The 18434-nt window shown below is 43.4% G+C and overlaps 2 long non-coding RNA genes across 4 annotated transcripts in view; one reads left to right on the top strand and one right to left on the bottom strand.

Moving 5' to 3' along the window:
• LOC142663170 (uncharacterized) overlaps window positions 1-18434 on the bottom strand; it is a 59869-nt gene that overhangs the window by 32656 nt on the left and 8779 nt on the right. For 2 of the 3 annotated variants that reach the window (XR_012851051.1, XR_012851053.1), the window contains exon 2: window positions 7954-8063. The exons of the other annotated variant lie outside the window; for it this stretch is intronic. This is a non-coding gene — a long non-coding RNA (uncharacterized LOC142663170). The remainder of the gene's footprint in view (window positions 1-7953; window positions 8064-18434) is intronic. 3 annotated transcript variants of the gene reach the window in all.
• LOC142663169 (uncharacterized) overlaps window positions 95-18434 on the top strand; it is a 100079-nt gene continuing 81739 nt past the window's right edge. Inside the window, exon 1 of the long non-coding RNA XR_012851050.1 lies at window positions 95-238. This is a non-coding gene — a long non-coding RNA (uncharacterized LOC142663169). The remainder of the gene's footprint in view (window positions 239-18434) is intronic.

Here is an 18434-nt window from a genome sequence, read left to right as displayed (position 1 = left end):
CACTAGGACCCGGAGGAGCTCTGGCTGCCTAGACTTCCTCGGTCATGTTGTTGCTGAGATAATGACGTCACTGTCGGGCCTCCATCAGACTCCACTGTGATTTGTGCTCCCCTGCACGTATCAGAGCGCAGTACTCTTGTTGGGACACTAGGGGCGCGCTGGTGACGTTTCGTTGGCAGGAAGCCGAGTTGTCGTGCCGGGAGTCGTGCGGAGAGGCCGCCAGTGAGCTGTGCTGCAGGCGAGTGTTATCCCTGTTTATGTAATGGCAGCTGATGAACTGTACGTTCCATAAGTTCTCCTGAGATATTTGTATCAGTCACCCCATATCTTACTAAAACATCCCGTGTTCTGACTCACAGCCAATACTGATGAAATTTAGGCCGGAAAGTTGTAACTGCAGCTGAAGATGACGCAAGAAACGAGTGCTTTTACGTGAGGGGAATTAAAAAAAAAAAAAATTAAGTGAACCTTGCTGAAAGTAAAACTATGTAAGAAATAAAACACAAACCAGATGGCATGTCTGCCTGGCCCCTTGTACCATGAAGAGACACAAGTGGTCGTGTAATGCTTGTTCTCTTGAAGTTAGGATATTATAGCGGACAGTGGAACACCATTACCTCCATATGCTCCATCTTGGGGAAAGTGATGGTGGAGTACGGAGCAGTAATGAAAAAAGTAAAAGCACCAGTTTTTGTTGTTTGTTTTTTTTAAAATATTCTACATTTTATAGATATTGGAAAAGTTGTGTAAATGTGTCTCAATGTAACAGAACAATGAAAGTTTTAATCGAGACGCTGCCTAAATGACATGTACACTGTAAAAATGCCCCGTGCTGGTACCCCCTGCCCAGTCCAAAACCATGGCATCAAAATAAACCTGTTCTTACCCAGAAATCCACCCCACCAATCAGCGCTCAGACGTGGCTGCCATCTTCCTCTCTCTAGAAGCTGCCACTTTCGGTGCCAGATCTCCACACGAGCATGGAGATTTAACGTGTACCTCCCAAACTGACATTGCGCGTGGAGAGGGGCTTCTGCACGTGCGCGGTACAGTTGCGGTGTCAGCCGTGGGACGCCCAGAGCCTCGTGCACTGGTCCAATTCTTTTTAACATAACGGTCTCTCATTCACATACCCTGACTAAACAGTACAAATGTCTTTAGGCGCTACCTAGATAAATGGGTTGTCCACTGTGGACAGGCCCAATTCATTTTTGGAGTGAACCCCCCCACAATAAGTTGGCTATCCTACTGCTAGGACCTCCGCCGATCAGCTGTAAACTTTGCAATGCCCTTCTAGTGATAATTGGCTACTGAAGTCAAGAAGCATTTCTGCTTGTTTGTTTTTACGGTGTTCACAATATGGGTTAAATAAAGTTATATTAGAATAGTTCAAACTTTTACGGACATGGCGATACCAATTATGTTAATTTGTATCATTTTTTTAAATATAATATATATTTTTGTATATCAAAATGTTTTTATTTATTCCCCCCCCTTTCCCCCCCTTAGCGTTTGATTTCTGGCTCCATACACTGCAATACTTATGTATTGCAGTGTATGGTACTTTTAACCGGCTCCTATTAAGCCCTGGCTTTATCATCGTATTAGGAGAAAAAATATGGCAGACCTGGGGACTTTCATTAGGCTCCAGGCTGCCATGACAACTCTGCGGTCGCATCACCGCCAACGGGCTAGTAGAGGGGACTGCAATCTCTTTCTAACGGCTTAGATGGGGGGTCCCTGCAGACTAACAATATCCAATCGGTGCTGATAGTAAGACTGTGTAGGGACGTACAATATTGACAAGGGAAATGGCGACAGCCAGTTGTCTATTTTATTCACAAATTTCTACATAACAACACAACTAAGTTCTAAGAAAAGATGATCCGAAATTGGTATTTTATGGGTTAATACATGCAATTACTAAAATAGACATGTCTGGATAGGTGACCGGTACTATTTAAGAGAGACCCTTTATAACAGTGACCTCTAACCTGTTGCTCTCCAGCTGTTGTGAAACTACAACTCCCAGCATGCCCTGACAGCCTGTTTTGGAGAATCTCTCTTTAGAGAATGTGATGCATTAATTTCTTTGTCTGCTATTAAACTTGGCATTGACATCATGGTCTCGTATTTGGTCCTAATTTTGAGAACTAAATTCCGAATAATCCCAGATCGGGAGGTTCTTCTGTTGGACTAGGAGCTCCTCCGCAGATGGTTGCACCCTCCGTAGTTTTTTCTTTTTATTAACTACATTGCCACACAGTTATAAGATGGTACCTGGCTGCACATTCGATTTGTTAACCCTTCTGTAGCAGCACTTTTATCCTGGGGAATATTGTGTATATCCTTAAACTAACTCCAAAAGAACCCCCCTCCCTTTTCAGGACTTGCCTCATTAATCATCTAAGGGACTGAGGCAATTTTGTAAAGTACTTGTTTTTTTGCCATGTCAGATCATCTGGCAAAATATACAAAATGTGCACAGGAAATAGTTTCATTCCTGCCGTCAAACTGCAAAGGTTAAGAAAGCCTCAGATACAATAATTTACACCTATTCTTTGTATAACTTGTGTTTAGTAACTTTATTTACAGCATAATCATCTGTCAAATACAATTCACAAAATATAAACATCATATATGGCTGGGGATACAACATTGAGATCCCGTGTTTGGTTAAAGTTGTCCAAACACATGAAATTACTGTCGCTATTTCTCGCCACTCCACCATAGACCTGTTTATGTCAACGGGGAAAAGAGCATAAGCTTCTACCAGAACCGTGCGACAGCGGGTTTATCACCCATAGGGATAAAGGACTGGGCATTTTGGATTACATCTGCTGTCGCGAGAGAGTCGGCTGGCCCCCATACACATAAGAACATCAGCTGATCCCGCCAAAATAGGCTGGTTTTATCTTACCCCTTCAGTGTATGGCCAGCTTGACTAAGTTGTTAACAAGTATGGCACTATACAGACATGTACCAACACAGGAGACAAGTGTTACGCCTCATTCACACGACAGGGTCCGAGTGTCGGCCGATAAAATGGGCCGGTTTGCATCCGTTCCGGGCCGTGTTGCCGTTTTTAACGGCTGATTTTGACCCGTTTTGCATCCGTTTTTTTCCCTGTCCGTTTTAAAATCGGATGAATTTCATTTAAATTTGTTGCCACACACAGCCCCCTGCAGGTAATGCCACCCTGCCCCCTGCAGGTAATGCCACCCTGCCCCCTGCAGGTAATGCCACCCTGCCCCCTGCAGGTAATGCCACCCTGCCCCCTGCAGGTAATGCCACCCTGCCCCCTGCAGGTAATGTCACACAGCCCCCTGTAGGTTGCACCTATCCCCCCCCCCCTTCCAGGAGAAGTCACTGACTTCAATGTCCATATATGGACAGTTTAGTCACTGACTTCTCCTGTAGCGGAATCCCCGGCCAAGATGTCGGGGATTCCGCTTCAGAAGTGAGTGACGTCGCTGTGTCCATATATGGACCGCGTAGTCACTCACTTCTCCTGTAGCGGAATCCCCGGACAAGGTGTCGGGGATTCCGCTTCAGAAGTGAGTGACGTCGCTGTGTCCATATATGGACCGTGTAGTCACTCACTTCTCCTGTAGCGGAATCCCCAATCCCCGGCCGGGGATTGGAGATTCTGACTTCTACAGGGAGCGTAAAAAGACCCTCCTCCTGGACGGTCCGAGTTCCATATATCTCCAAATCATTCCGAAAGTGTTTGGGTGCATATGGACCCTTTTACACGGGCCAATGATCAACCAAACGAGCGTCCATATCAACGCTCGCTCTCGAGCATTGCCCTGTGTTAACAGGGCAACGATCAGCCGATGAACGAGCAAACTCTCGTTCGTTGGCTGATCATATAGTTTATTTAGCACGTGATAAATTCTATCGCTGAATTGCATATGGACTAATCCAAAGATAGAATGTATTTTTAATTTTAATACCAGTGTTGGTTTTGGTGGTGTTGCTATAATCTATTTAACCAAAAAATGCAAACGACCACATCTATTTTTAAAAATAACTTTTGATGGCCATCCATTTATTTATATTATTCTGGGAAAATATCCAACACAACATTTTGGACAATGTTTTGTTCATTTTCCAGGAACTAGGGAATGATATTTACATAAGGAACACAGTACAGCCAAAAATATATTTCTATAAAAATAAGAGTTCCAAGTGCCTTGCAGCACGAACACTGAAACTTGTAGCAAACAGATACACAAAAATGCGAGGAAATCTGGGATTTCTTTGTAGCTGTTTCATTAATGTCTTAGGGAAATTAAAGTTAAGCCCCTCGTGACGTAAACTTAGTGATTCAACAGAGAAATCAAAATGATTGTATTGAATGAAGTTTTTTTTTTTAACATTTTTTTAACTTTAATCTGATCACAAACTGCATGTACACGGGACAATTTATTCACGATCCAATTATAAACGATCCAGTAATTTTTCCATCATAAGTGCAAATGCCAATCTTAACATTTGCATGACACAACCAAAAGATTCATGAATACAACAAATTTTGTTTCATTTCCCCCTGCTTATATAGCGCCAACATATTCCGTACCACTGTTATTACTCACATCAGTTCTTGTCCACAATAGAGCTCACCATCTAATTTCCTAAGGCTTCGTTCACGTCAGGGCTTCGTCCTTGGCTTCCGTCTGAGCTTTCCTTCAGGGCAACCCATGAACGGAACCCTGACTGAGACAAACGGAAACCATAGGTTTCCGTTCGCATCACCATTGATTTCAATGGTGACGGATTCGGTGCAAATGGTTTCCGTTTGTCTCCGTTTTACAAGGGTTCCGTCGTTTTGACAGATGCAATACCATAGTTGACTGCGCTATTGGTTCAGTCAAAATAATGGAACCCTTACACAACGGTGACAAATGGAAACCATTTGCACCGATTCCGTCACCATTAAAATCAATGGTGATGCACACAGAGACCAGACGCAGATGTGAACGAAGCCTTAGATGAAAGTTGGCCAGGCCAGCAGACTATCTAATGTGTATTGCAGTGTCCCGACATTCCCCCGGCGGCATATGTCGGGGTAAAAATGAAGGATCGAACATGTTAGATTACAACATGTTTGATCCTTTGTTTTCACGGGAGGGAAGATGCTGCCAAAGGTGTCTGGCATGCAGCTTATTCCACTCTCCACATTGAGTACATATGCTCAGTCGGGAGGAATAGCTGTTGGCCGAAAGAGCGTTCTAAGTAGTATGGCCAGCTTTTAATGCCGATGTTATCCTTGGTCAGATTTGAAAACCGGGCCCCAGTGGTACAAGGCACCGGAGCTAACCATTTAACCATTATTGGTGAGCATCATGCTAAATGATCTTTCATGGTTTTGTAAAGGTCCTTTGACACCGTAACGAGTGCCTATTGACAATATAGCAAGTTGATTGGTGCTCGTTTAACTCCCTTTTACATGCTGCAATCATCGGGAGTATTCAAATTGTATGGGTACGCTTCTATACAGTTTGCATTACTGTCGGCAGCACATCCCCTGTTTATACAATGATTTTTAAGACCAAAATATGCGATCAATGACAAATGAATGTTTGTAGTAAAATAAATGAATGAAAACAAAAGCACAACGTGCTTTTCTGTTTATAAACATAAAAACAGAGTGTCATAATGATGCCGGCTGTGCGAAAATCACGCAGCCGCGCACCATATGCTGATGCCACACGGACCTTTTGCGCGCACAAAACACAGCGTTTTTGCGCGCGCTAAAGGGACACGCTCGTGTGAATAAGGCCTCTGGTGAAGTGCTGCTCAGGTAGGGTTTTACCTCAGATTTTTTTCAGGCGGCTTCACATACAGATATATTCTTAGGTAAAGCAGCAAAGTCTGTGGATTTTTACCACAGAATTGCACCAAATCTCTCAAAGATGACTACAAATGGTTCGTCAGTAAGCAGGACGGCCTGTTTCCTGTCAGTTCTTTTCTTATATCCTGGGAAATCTGTATCTAGTCAGACAGCAGTCTTAGGTTTGCTTAGAGATTTTGCTGTGTAACTCTGACTAAGAAACTTCTCTACTGACAAATCTATTTTCACCGTCAATATTCAGCTTTATCTGTGATATCAGATATATACTGTAGGAACACTTGGTCGTATACCAGGCATGGCTGTCCCTGCTGTATACTGGTGTCTTCAGATTACACAGAACAGACTTGTGTAGTAAATCATGACCTGCATGGTGGTGGTCATCACTCAGGACAGAGATTTACTTGTTTACTTAAAACAATTTCTCTTAATTCCTGTCACCTACTCATAAGTCTGGGTTCACATAACGCAGGTGAAATGCGTTTTTGCGGCAAAACTGCACCATTTTGTGGCAATTTTTATGAAAGTCACGGAAAAAGCGCGCTTTGACTGCGACGTATGAATGCAGGTTAAAGGTGTGCAGCTGTGAAACCCTGAAACACACATGGTGATGGAAAGGGCATTGAAGTCAATGGGTGCATGAAAATCACGGACAGCACACGGATGCACAGAATAAAAAATAAAAAGAAAGAAATGTGCACCAACACTGACATCAACAACTGAAGCCAAACGGAACAAACTCTGATGGCACACGGAACTGCAACGCATGAAAAACGTGTCAGTTTTTGCGCACGCAAAACGGAAACGCACGTGTGAATCTAGCCTAAGGGTGGTATTACATGGCCAGGTTTGCTGGCCGGTAATGAGTGCCGATCAACTAGTTTAGCTCCATATACATAGAGCAATGGTCCGAACATATAGGGAGGAATGATCATTAATAAGATCGTTCATCCTCATTCATTTTGAATCTTGTCGCCAGCACATCGTCTGTTTACATGGGGAGATGTGCTGCTGACAAGTGGTTGGCTGCAAAAATAATACGATCAGCTGACGAACGAAGGTTTGCTTGCTTGTTTGTTGGCTGATCCCTGCCCTGTTTACATGGGAACGAGCACGCCCGATCATTGGCCCGAGCACGCCCGATCATTGGCCCATGTAAAAGAGCCTTAATGGAGATTTCCCAGCACACCCTGGTGATTTTAGCAACAATATAATATTCATGGTGCTCATCCAGAGGCTGCTGTCAGGGGAAACATAGATCAGATCATTTGAAATTTACTTGTCCGATCTTATACTCTCTCCGAGAAATAAGGGACTCCAGAAATGTCTTGCAGCAATTAGTTTCCCCCACACTATTGAAATAACATGCACCATTAGCAGAGCTGAACACGTATATTGTTAGGGGAGTTGATAGGTGGTGGCTGAACCATAGCTATCTAATGTGTATGGTGCATTTAAGGTCTCATGCCAAGCTTCAGTTTTTTCCTTCAGGGTGCTATCCGTGTTTGTCACTGATAGCACCCTGACACATTCATTTCAATCGGGCCATGCACACTTCAGTTGTTTTAACGGAGCCGTGCGGCCGTTCCGTCAAAAGTAGTGCAGGGTTTACTCCTGCCCGTTTTTGACGGAACAGTCTCGGCCTTTGCTTGAATTTGGTCCGTGAAACAACAGGCTGCACACGGAAGCCATCCGTGTGCAGCCTGTGTGTGACGGGACCGTCATTAACGGCCATACAACGGCCGACGGAAGTGTGCATGAGGCCTTACAGTACCCTACATATATCTACTGGTTGTACAGATATCTAAAGCTGACTATGCACGAGATAAAAGGTGTCTGTTCTGGCTAATTTCGGTGGGATCGGCAGGCAGTCTCATGTGTATGGATTGTCTGGCAGCAGCTTGTTAGCTTCTCCTTATTGAAATAAACATGCATGTTCAACCGCCCAGGGCTGTGCCTTCATAACTGTGCCAGCCACACAGGGCACCATCAGTACTTACCTATTGTGCAAAGAGAGCCCGGCCATAATAGGTTGTAAAGGAGCCCACATGTAATATATAGGTTGTAAAGGTGCAGTATAGAAATGCTGTACTCACATGAGGTGAAATGTGATCCTCACTTGTTGCACCTGGGATCGTCCTCACCGTCTGTGCTCTGTAAATAGTCCTCCCTTTCCTCCGGTAGTCCTGTTGTATCACAAGTCGTGCTGGTGGAGTGATCGTATAGATTATTCGGGCTTTGTATGTCCGTGAAAAAGTTACAGACCTGGTCTCAGTGTTGGGTCAAAAAGTTACTTTTTATTTTAAATTGGCAGGAACATTATAAATAGATTTAGTCAAAAGACTGGTAAAATAAATAAATAGAACAATAAGTGGAACCAGGAGCTCAACATTTTGCAGTTGATCCCTGCTTCATCAGGAGTGGCCTGTCAAGCCTCTTTTCTCTGACATAGATAAATGTGAGCAGCCACTTGAGGGCGCTCACATGTATTTTCCGCACTGAAATCTATGATCAAAGCAGGAAAAGCGAGCATTCTCTTCATTAGAAGGATGCACCTTTTTGACAGCTGTTTCTTTCTGAACCATTGGGACACAGACGAGCAAGTCTGTGACCTGATGGTTGGGGGCCCCACAGAATGGTATCACGGGCCGCACTACTTTTACTAGAAAGAGCGGTTTTCGTTCACGAGGGCTTGATGTGGCGATATGTAATAAACTTTAAAAAAGAAAGATCATTGTTTTCTGAATGTGATCAGTATTATTGTTGTTTATTATTCATTGATTTGTTCATATTCACAGGGAAATTATTGTTACTGAGTCTTCGTTCAAGGGTTCCGTCGGAGCTTTCCGTCAGGAGAAGCCATGAACCCAATTCAAACTGAAACAAATAGAAACCATAGGTTTCCGTTTGTATCACCATTGATTTCAATGGTGATGGATCTGGTGCAAATAGTTTCCGTTTGTCACCGATGTGCAAGGGTTCTGTCGTTTTGACAGAATCAATACTGTAGTCGACTGCGCTATTAACTCCGTCAAAATGACGGAATCCTTGCGCAAGGGTGACAGACGGAAACTATTTGCACCGGATCCGTCACTATTGAAATCAATGGTGATGCAAACGGAAACGTATGGTTTCGGTTTGGATTCCGTTCATGGGTTCCTCTGATTGAACCCATGAACGGTGTCCCGACGCAGATATGAACAAAGCCTTAGACTAGATTCACACGAGCATGGGGACGTTTTTCACATCTGAGGTGCCCCCGTGTGGGTCCCGTTTTCATGGATCCCGATAGACTTGAGCCTATGGAGGGATCCGTGAAAACAGAACAAAATAGGACATGTTCTATTTTTCAACAGACCCCTCACACGGTCCGTTGAAATAACGGTCCCATTGAAAAACATGTGTCCGTGTGACAGCCGTTGTTTCAATGGCCTTCACATGGACGTATTCAACATTAGTGTGAATAAGGCCTTCTATTCCTAATTATTTGCATCTGAACATTGAAGGGGTATTTCAGCACGAGACATTTTTTTACCTATCCACTGGATAGGAGAGAAATGCTAGATCAGTGGGGGTCCGTCCGCTGGGGCCCCTACCAATCCCTGAAATGGGGGATTTCCGTTCACCCATTCCCCCAACTGCATAGATGGTGGCTAGTAGAAGTTTGAATGGATCAGTTGCTTCTCCATTCAAAGTCTATGGAGCTGACGGTGAGGGTATGTTCACACAGGATATTTTCGGCTGTTTTTGGGCCATAAACGCCCGAAAAACGTCCGAAAAATCGGAAGCAGAACACCTCCAAACATTTGCCCATTGATTTCAATGGGAAAAACGGCGCTCTGTTCCGATAGGCTGTTTTTTACGCGGCCGTTTTTCAAAAAACGGCCGTGAAAAAGAAGTGCAGGTCACTTCTTGGGACGTTTTTGGAGCCGTTTTTCATAGACTCTATTGAAAACTGCGAAAAACGTGAGTTGCTCAAAAAAACGTCTGAAAATCAGGAGCTGGTTTCCCTTAAACAGCTCCGTATTTTCAGACGTTTTTGACTTCGCGTGTGAACATACACTAACAGCCGAGCGATGTGTTCGGCTGTTTCTGTAAGACCCATGGAATTTGAATGGAGCGGTACTGTGCATGCCCGAATTACACTCCATTCAATCTCCTAGCTGCCCTCTAGCGGATGGGGGGGGGGGGCACTTGTTCTGGCGATTGGTAGGGGGCAGACCCTCACTGATCGAGCATTTATCACCTATCTACTGGATAGGTAAAAAATTATTTGGGCTGAAATACCCCTTTAATCTCTAAGAGACAAAGTGTATGTGGCAAATCTTCAGCAGCTTTTCAGAAGTCCTGCAAAATTAACTTAAAGGGGTATTTTTACCATGGAATGTCACCCCCATGCCCCCCCCCCCCCGTTTTACATTCGTAACAGAATGGCAGCATTGGCCATTGTAATAAGGAGGGGAGAGTGTCTGCTGATATTTGGTCTTCACTATTATATTCTGTGGGAGTTAAAGAAGACCTGTCAGCATTGCTGAAAAGTCTCTTTTAGTAAATAATTGTATTCCTCATGAAGTAGCAATGCTGGGGCATCTTTTTATAGAACTCTGCGGTGTACTATTCCTCTCTAATTCCTCCTGGAATAGGAATAAATTCACAACTGGGTGTTGCCATTCCCCTTATCAATGCAGAATGGTAACAGCCAAACAGTGCTGACAGTTTCAATTTGTCGGGACATACCATGTAGACAAGGGGCATGCTAAGACCCAGTTGTTTTGTTTTTGTTTTGAGCAGGAATAACAGAGGAACAGCACAATACATAGTTCTAAGGAAAGATGCTCCAGGGTTGCCCGTGTAAAAGGGTTCGAGGGGCCATTATTTAAAATCAGGGAAGGGTCCATTAATATAAGAGACCTTAGCGGCGTCGGGGAAAGGGCGTTCTCCAACGCTACCCATAGTTTATGCCCCGGGGCACGCATCCAATCCACCACCCTCGCTAAGTGTATTGCTCTATAATATTGCTCTGGATCCGGAAAACCAATACCTCCTGCTGCCTTCCGTCTAGTTAAAATGGTCCTCGCAATACGTGCCCTTTTCCCCCTCCAAATAAACTTAGCGAATATTCAGTTTAAACGTAAAAAATATGTCCGAGGGATAGCTACTGGCAATGTCTGCATCAAATAAGTAAGTTTAGGCAAGACATAGGACATAACCACGTTCTTTCTACCAAACCACGATAAATAAGGCAGATCTAATCTCTGTAACCAATCGGGGAAAGAAGCTAACAGCGGCAGGAAGTTCAGGGAGAACAACTCATCACAGTTTGCACACATCTTAATCCCCAAATAGGTTATATGTGAAGTCGACCAATCAAAGGCCGAATTGGCTATCAATTGTGCTCTATCCTCCGCTGTTAACGCAATTCCCAATGCTTTTGATTTACTCGCGTTAATAAAAAAATTAGATATATAGCCAAAGGAGTCCAAGACGCCTTTTACTTTCGGGAGTGCAGTGATAGGGTTCGTGATAATCAAAAGGAGATCGTCTGCATATGCTGCTACCTTGTGCTCCACCCCTCCCAGGTGCATACCCAATATGTCTGGCTGTAATCGTATAGACTGCATCAAAGTCTCCATAACCATGACAAACAGCAAGGGGGAAAGAGGACACCCCTGCCGGGTGCCATTGCTAATTGCGAAAGGGGAGGACAGGACCCCGTTCACTGTTATAACCGCCGACGGGGATGCGTACATTGAAAAGACAGCATTAATGAATGGAGTAGGGAGGTGGAATGCCAACATTGTTTGTCTCATGAAGTTCCAGCTCACCCTATCAAAAGCCTTCTCCGCATCTGTGCTAAGAAGGACTGTTGGAACCCTGTTTTTGCATGCATGATGTAATATATGCAATACCCTCGTGGAGTTATCTTTTCCCTCTCTTTGCATCACAAACCCGACCTGATCCGGTGATATAATGTCCGGGAGAATTCGTTTTAAACGAGATGCCAGCATCTTTGCTATCAGCTTCAGATCTATATTCAGAAGTGAGATGGGTCTGAAGTTGGCACAATTCGTGTGGTCTTTTCCCTCTTTCGGAATAAGGGAAATATATGCCCTTGACATATCTACGGATAAAGGCACTCCCTCAGTAGTGAGATTTGATATGCGTAATAAGTGTGGAAGGAGAACCTCTCCAAAGGCCCTATAATAGTCTATCGATAATCCATCTGGCCCCGGACACTTCCCCACAGGGGATTGCTTAACAGCCATTTCCAGCTCAGCCATTGTAAAAGGTTTCGCCAAGTCTGTCCCTTGTGCCTCAGAGATGACCGGGAGAAAGAGAGAGTCTAAAAAGGAGGATATGAGCCCAGGTCTCTCTTCCAGACATTTCGACGGTAGTGATTTTTCTAAATTATAAAGATCATGATAAAAGTCTCTAAACAGAGTAGCAATTCTAGGGGCCGAATAAGTCAAGTCACCTTCCGGTGTTTTTAACATATGGACATGGTTGTTAGCCTGCCGCTGCTTGATCCTTTTGGATAGAAATTTAGAGGCCTTGTTGCCATGGGCGTAAAAATTTTGTCGGGACCTTTCAAAGTATTTAGCCGAAGAGGCATTGAGTAAATTCTTTAGCTGTGATCTTAGGTCGTTCAGTTCCGTCATATGTCGGCGAGCCAGGGACTGTTTATGAATTTTTTCTAACTTCTGAATCTGAGCCAGAAGACTCTCGACGGCTCTGTCCCTTTCCTTTTTGATATGAGAACAAATGCTAATCAGATGTCCTCTCACAAAGGCTTTATGGGCATCCCAAACTACCTGAGGAGAAGTGTCCGGTATGGCATTAAGTCTCTAAAATATTCCTCCAATTTTCCTGTAATATTCTCCTTTACATCCCCTCGCCCCAATACCGAGTCGTTAATCCTCCACCTTGGAGATCTGCTTTTTGTTTTCGCTAACTGCAGGGACATAAAAACCGGTGCATGATCTGAGTGCACTCGGGAGCCTATGTCTGTGTTTGTGCAGTATCCAAGGTTATGTTTATGTAGGAAAAAGTAGTCTAATCTCTGATAGGAGTTGTGCATAGGAGAATAAAAGGTGTAATCCACCTCCGTTGTATGAAAACAGCGCCAAACATCAACCAGGCCACGGTCCTCCAGAAAAGTCTTAACCTTTCTCAACGCTCTATATGATAGAGCAGATTTCTTAACAGACGAATCCACTAAAGGATCCATGACCAGGTTGATGTCTCCCCCCATGATAGTCATACCTTCTGCCACTGCGTCCACCACTAGCAGGACCTTACTTAACCACATTACCTGCCCAACATTTGGAGCGTATAAATTTACAAAAGTTACTATTTGAGTGCCTATCTTACCCTTCAATATAATATACCTGCCCTCTGGGTCTAGAGTAGAAGATAGATAAACAAACGGTACTGCCTTTTTAAAACCCACGCTGACCCCCCCTGGAGGCAGCGCTATTACTCCCACAGTGGAACCATACCGGGAAATGAGAGAAGGAAAGATTCGGGTAATGATCCTTCTTAAAATGCGTCTCCTGCAGCATAATAACATCACAATTTGCTTTTTTCATAAAAGAAAAAATTTGACAACGCTTTGAGGGGGAGTTAAGGCCCTTCACATTATATGTCACAATCTTCAGAGCAGCCATATTACAGTACATAAGCAAGTTACAGCATCGCACACCCGACCTTGAAAAGTGCGTATATTACCGGTGATCTTTTCAGTCCTCTGTGAGGGTAAACTATGGAAAGTAATATTCCCTGTCCCTAGTACTGCAGGACCAGAGACATCATACATAGACCGGACATTAAGTACCCCCCAACATACCGGGAAAGGGGAAAACAAACAAAAATAACAAGGATTGGGGACAATACCCCAACACGGAAAATAATAACAGTAGTGGTTCACACAGAACCTTCCAAAAGGGGGAATCTGGTAAGTTAACCATATATTATCACGATCAGCCATCCGGCCATAGCAGTCCACACCATGGCCAAGTAAAGGATATAAAGATATAACTCTTGCGTTACAACGCTGCACTTCACGGTAGATCTCTCTCCCCTGCCAATCTGCGCGAGCCCAATCGTCCCGATTTCTTCTTACTACGTTGACGTTTGGGAACCGGAACATCTTCCCATGGTGTCAAGTGAGCCGTCGCGGGGAGAGACGTCAAATCCAAGACCGGATCCCAATCTTCTATATCCAGAGGTTCCATGTCCAGATGGGCATATACGGATTCCAAATCCGCCACGGAAGAAATAATCATGCGACGACCCTCATAGAAAAATGATAATCCAAACGGGAATGACCAGCGATACATTATATTTTTATTCCTCAGATGATCTGTGAGCGGTTTCAGATGGCGGCGTTTTTGGAGGGTACTTGCAGCTAAATCTTGATAGATGGAAATAGCAGAACCCTGTAGAGTAAGAGCAGTTGCGTTTCTTGCCTTAGTCAGCACAGCGTCCTTATCCATGTAATTCAAGAATCTACAAATTACATCCCGCGGAGGATCAGAAGCAGTGGGTTTAGGTCGCAAGGCTCTATGAGCCCTTTCCAAGACAAGATCCGTAGGCGTGTTGGGGCCAATAAGTGAACGACAGAGTCCCTTAATAGTCTCCATCAGTGCTTCAGCAGGAATAGATTCTGGCACCCCCCTGAAACGCAGATTGTTACTGCGGTTTCTGTTCTCCTGATCTTCTAGGGCCCGGAACACTGAATTAAAATGATTCTGACATGAGGAGAAGCAGTGTGTAACTGCTGTATTAAAATCCAGCATTGCTGCTTGAGTTGCCTCCAGCTTCTCTACCCGCTGTCCCACATGTCTCACGTCTTGTTTTATATCTGCCAAATCTTTAATCACAGGCACCAGAGCCTTATTCAGTACCTTGGTGAAGAGGTCTCTTGTGAGGGGCAGGTCGGTTGAAGTGCTGCCTGCATCACTGCCATCGTCTGCTGCTCCAGCTTGTCCCTCCTCCCGAGAACGAGAGGAGGACGGCGCCATCTTGGCCTCATGTCCGCCCGCACCCACCGGCCCCCTTTTTACAAACTTCTCCATATCACCTTGCGTCCCGACCGTTCTGGGGGGATCCTGGTCGTCTCTGCACTTACTACCGCCGATCTTGACCATGGTAAGTGGGAACACGCTGTCTTATGCTGTGAATGAGCTGTCGGTAGTTACGGAGCTCAGCAGCACACGCCCATTCAGGTCCGTCGCTAGCTCCGCCCCCATAGCAGACATATCTTTAAAGGGGTTGTAAAAAGTAGAAAATACGTGGCACTCACCGCAGTGGCAATAAAAGGTTTATTGAAGTTGATCTCGGTCTGTTCTAATGTGGAGGCTGCCAACGACCGTTTCACGCTACAAGCGCTTTGTCAAGGCTCATATCTTTAACCCCTTAATGACCAGCCTATTTTAGACGTTAATGACCAAGCTATTTTTTACGTTTTTCCATCGTCTCATTCAAAGAGCTATAACCTTTTTATTTTTGCGTCGACATAGCTGTATATGGTCTTGTTTTTTTCGGGACAAGTTGTAATTTTGAATAGCACCATTTTGGGGTACATAGAATTTATTGATTAACTTTTATTAACTTTTTTTTGGGGGGGAATAGAAAAAAAAACAGCAATTTCGCCACACTTTTTTGCGTCCTAAATTTACGACGTTTACCGTGTGATATAAATAACACAATGACTTTATTCAGCGGGTTCTTGCGATTGCAACGATACAAAATTTGTATAGTTTTTGTATGTTTTACTACTTTTACACAGTGAAAACACTTTTTTTTAAAAATTATTTGTTTTTGTGTCTCCATATTCGCCGATGCAATTGTATGAGGGCTTTTTTTTTGCGGGACGACTTGTAGTTTTTATCGGTACCATTTTGGAGTAGATGCGACTTTTTGATCACTTTTTATCACATTTTTTTTAAGGCTTGATTCAAAGAAAACAGCAATTTTTGCATGTTTTTTTTTTTTTATTTTTTACGACGTTCACCGTGCGGGTTAAATGATGTAATAAGTTTATCGTTTGGGTCATTACGGACGCGGCGATACCAAATATGTGTAACTTTTTAACTTTATGACCTAGCAGGCATTCGCCACAGGCAGACCTGGGGGCCTTTATTAGGCCCCCGGCTGCCATCGGAGAAACAGACACTCGGCGATCTTATCGCCGGGTGTCAGTTGGATGAGAGGGAGCTCCCTCCCTCTCTCCAAAATCACTCAGATGCGGTGCACGCTATTCAGCACCGCATCTGAGGGGTTAAACGGGTGAGATCGATACTAATATCGATCTCCCGGCAGAGCTGGGACGCTCCCAGCCCTCAGCTACCTCTGAGAGAAGGGAGATTTGACAGCTCCCTGCTCTGTTTACTTATTCCGATGCCGCGACGTAAAAAGTCTATGGCATCGTAATAAGGCCCGTTAGTGACCGACGTAGAAACACGATGGGCCGGTCACTAACTGGTTAAAGGGGTCTTTCCATCTTAGTAAGTGATATACCATCACGTATTGATTGATGGGTGTCCAAGTGCAGTGACCCTGTCATGGAACACCAGAAAAAAGTGCTGAGGGCCCTTTGGCATTTTCTCTGTGCAACGCCACTCCTGTGCATGCACTATGCAGAGATCTGCAACTGCATGCTATTCAAGAGAATTGTGCTGAGTTAGGCCTCATGCATACAACCGCATTGGTTTTGCGGTCCGCAAATCTGAAAGTTCGTTGCGGTCCGTGAAACCGCAAATAACCCTTGTGCATCCGTGTGTCATGCGGACTCACGGATCCACAACAATTCACCTGTATTGGCGAATCCACAATTGTGGACCGTAAAATTATTTGTCCTGAGTTTTCGGGGTCCGCAATTTCGGCCCCCTCACCGGTCCGTGTAAATCACGATCATGTGCATCGGTACCACAATTTATCCGCAAAAAAAGCAGATAAATTGCGGCCGCAAAAATACGGTCGTGTGCATGAGGCCTTATAGTACCGGCAAAGCCCCTGTTAGGAATAGTGCTGTGCAGAGAGAAAAATAATTCTAGCAATTGATTATTTACAAATTTATTTGGAATAAAATATTTAGAATTAGATTTGAATACACTTTTTACGAAGGATAAACAGTCCTGTTTTAAACTTAATAATAAAATAAATTTGACTGTACTAATGTATTAGAAAAGCCTTGTAGCAATAATAGTAATTACTCTTTAAAGCCATGGAAATGCTTACTTGACTTGTCAATAGATAGAGCTCTTAACAGTACATTGTGCAGGTTCTCTGTTAAATCTTGCTAGATCCTGCTAAATCTGGTCCTTTGTCCTAGGGACAGTGTTTTTCCAAGGCTATGATATATTTACTCCAGGGCTTGTCAGTGGGGAGGGTTTGACTTTTGGCCTCTGTAGCAGACAAAACTACTTTATGGTCTCCAAAATCCCATTTAGGGAAGCCTATGTAGCACAGCAAATCTCCAGATGTATTTATCAGCTATGATACAGATACTTTCTCTGCATGTTTAAATAATATTTAACCCATTGCCATTTTTTGTTTTTTCATTTCGTTTTTCCCTCCCTGCGTTCCAAAAGCCATAACTTTTTTATTTTTCCGTCAGTATAGCCATATGATTGCTTGTTTATTGCAGGAGGAGTTGTAGTTGTTACGGCTCCATTTATAATGTACTGTACCATATAATGTACTAGGACACTGATTTCTCCATTGCATTTTTTTTTGTTTCGTTGTTGCGGTAAAAATGACATGTTAACTTTATTTTAAATTCCATACCAAATTTATATAGTTTTTTAAAATAGTTTTACTACTTTTACAAAGAATAAGGGAATTGTTAAATAAATAAAAAAATCTATACCACCATATTCTGAGACTTTTTTTATTTTTTTATTTTTATTTTTTTTATCGCTTTAGAATGAGCTGTAGTTTTTATTGGTACCATTTTGGGGTACATGCGACTTTTTTATCACTTTTTATTCCATTTTTTGCTGTTTTTTGGTCACCTCGCCATCCCCCCGATGGTGAGGTGACCAAAAAAACAGCAAATCTGGCGGGATTTAATTTTCTTTATAGTGTTTACCGAGCAGGTTAAATAATGTTATATTATACTAGTTTGAACTTTTACGGATGCGGCAATAACAATTATTATTTTATTTTTTGTGTGTAGATCTAAAAAAACAACTTTATTTGACTGTTTTTAGTTACTTTTATTCGTTCCCCTAGGGGACCTAACAAAGGGATTGTTTGATTGCTTGCACAATATACTGCAATACTTATGTACTGCAGTATATTGTTTTATACTGGCTCCTATTAATTGGACACTGACTTTTCAAACAACTTGTGCTAATCTAATAGTATACTATATATATAATAGTATACATTATAATTAATTTTACTGTTAAAATGTATTGCTTCATCCATGCAAGTTTTGTGTGAAGTTACTGCCACTAGGTATCTCTCTTCCTGTCATCTGCTGTGCACCCCCTGTTGTCAAGCAAAATCTGTCTCTAGTTACAGAGCAGAGGAGACCGACTGTAGGAAGTAGGGGTTGTGTCCTCATGTC

This window comes from Rhinoderma darwinii, chromosome 11 (genome assembly GCF_050947455.1).
Source record: "Rhinoderma darwinii isolate aRhiDar2 chromosome 11, aRhiDar2.hap1, whole genome shotgun sequence".
Taxonomy (NCBI): Eukaryota; Metazoa; Chordata; class Amphibia; order Anura; family Rhinodermatidae; genus Rhinoderma; species Rhinoderma darwinii.
The sequence above is the reverse complement of the archived record's forward strand: the minus strand, read 5'-3'. Positions and strand labels throughout refer to the sequence as shown.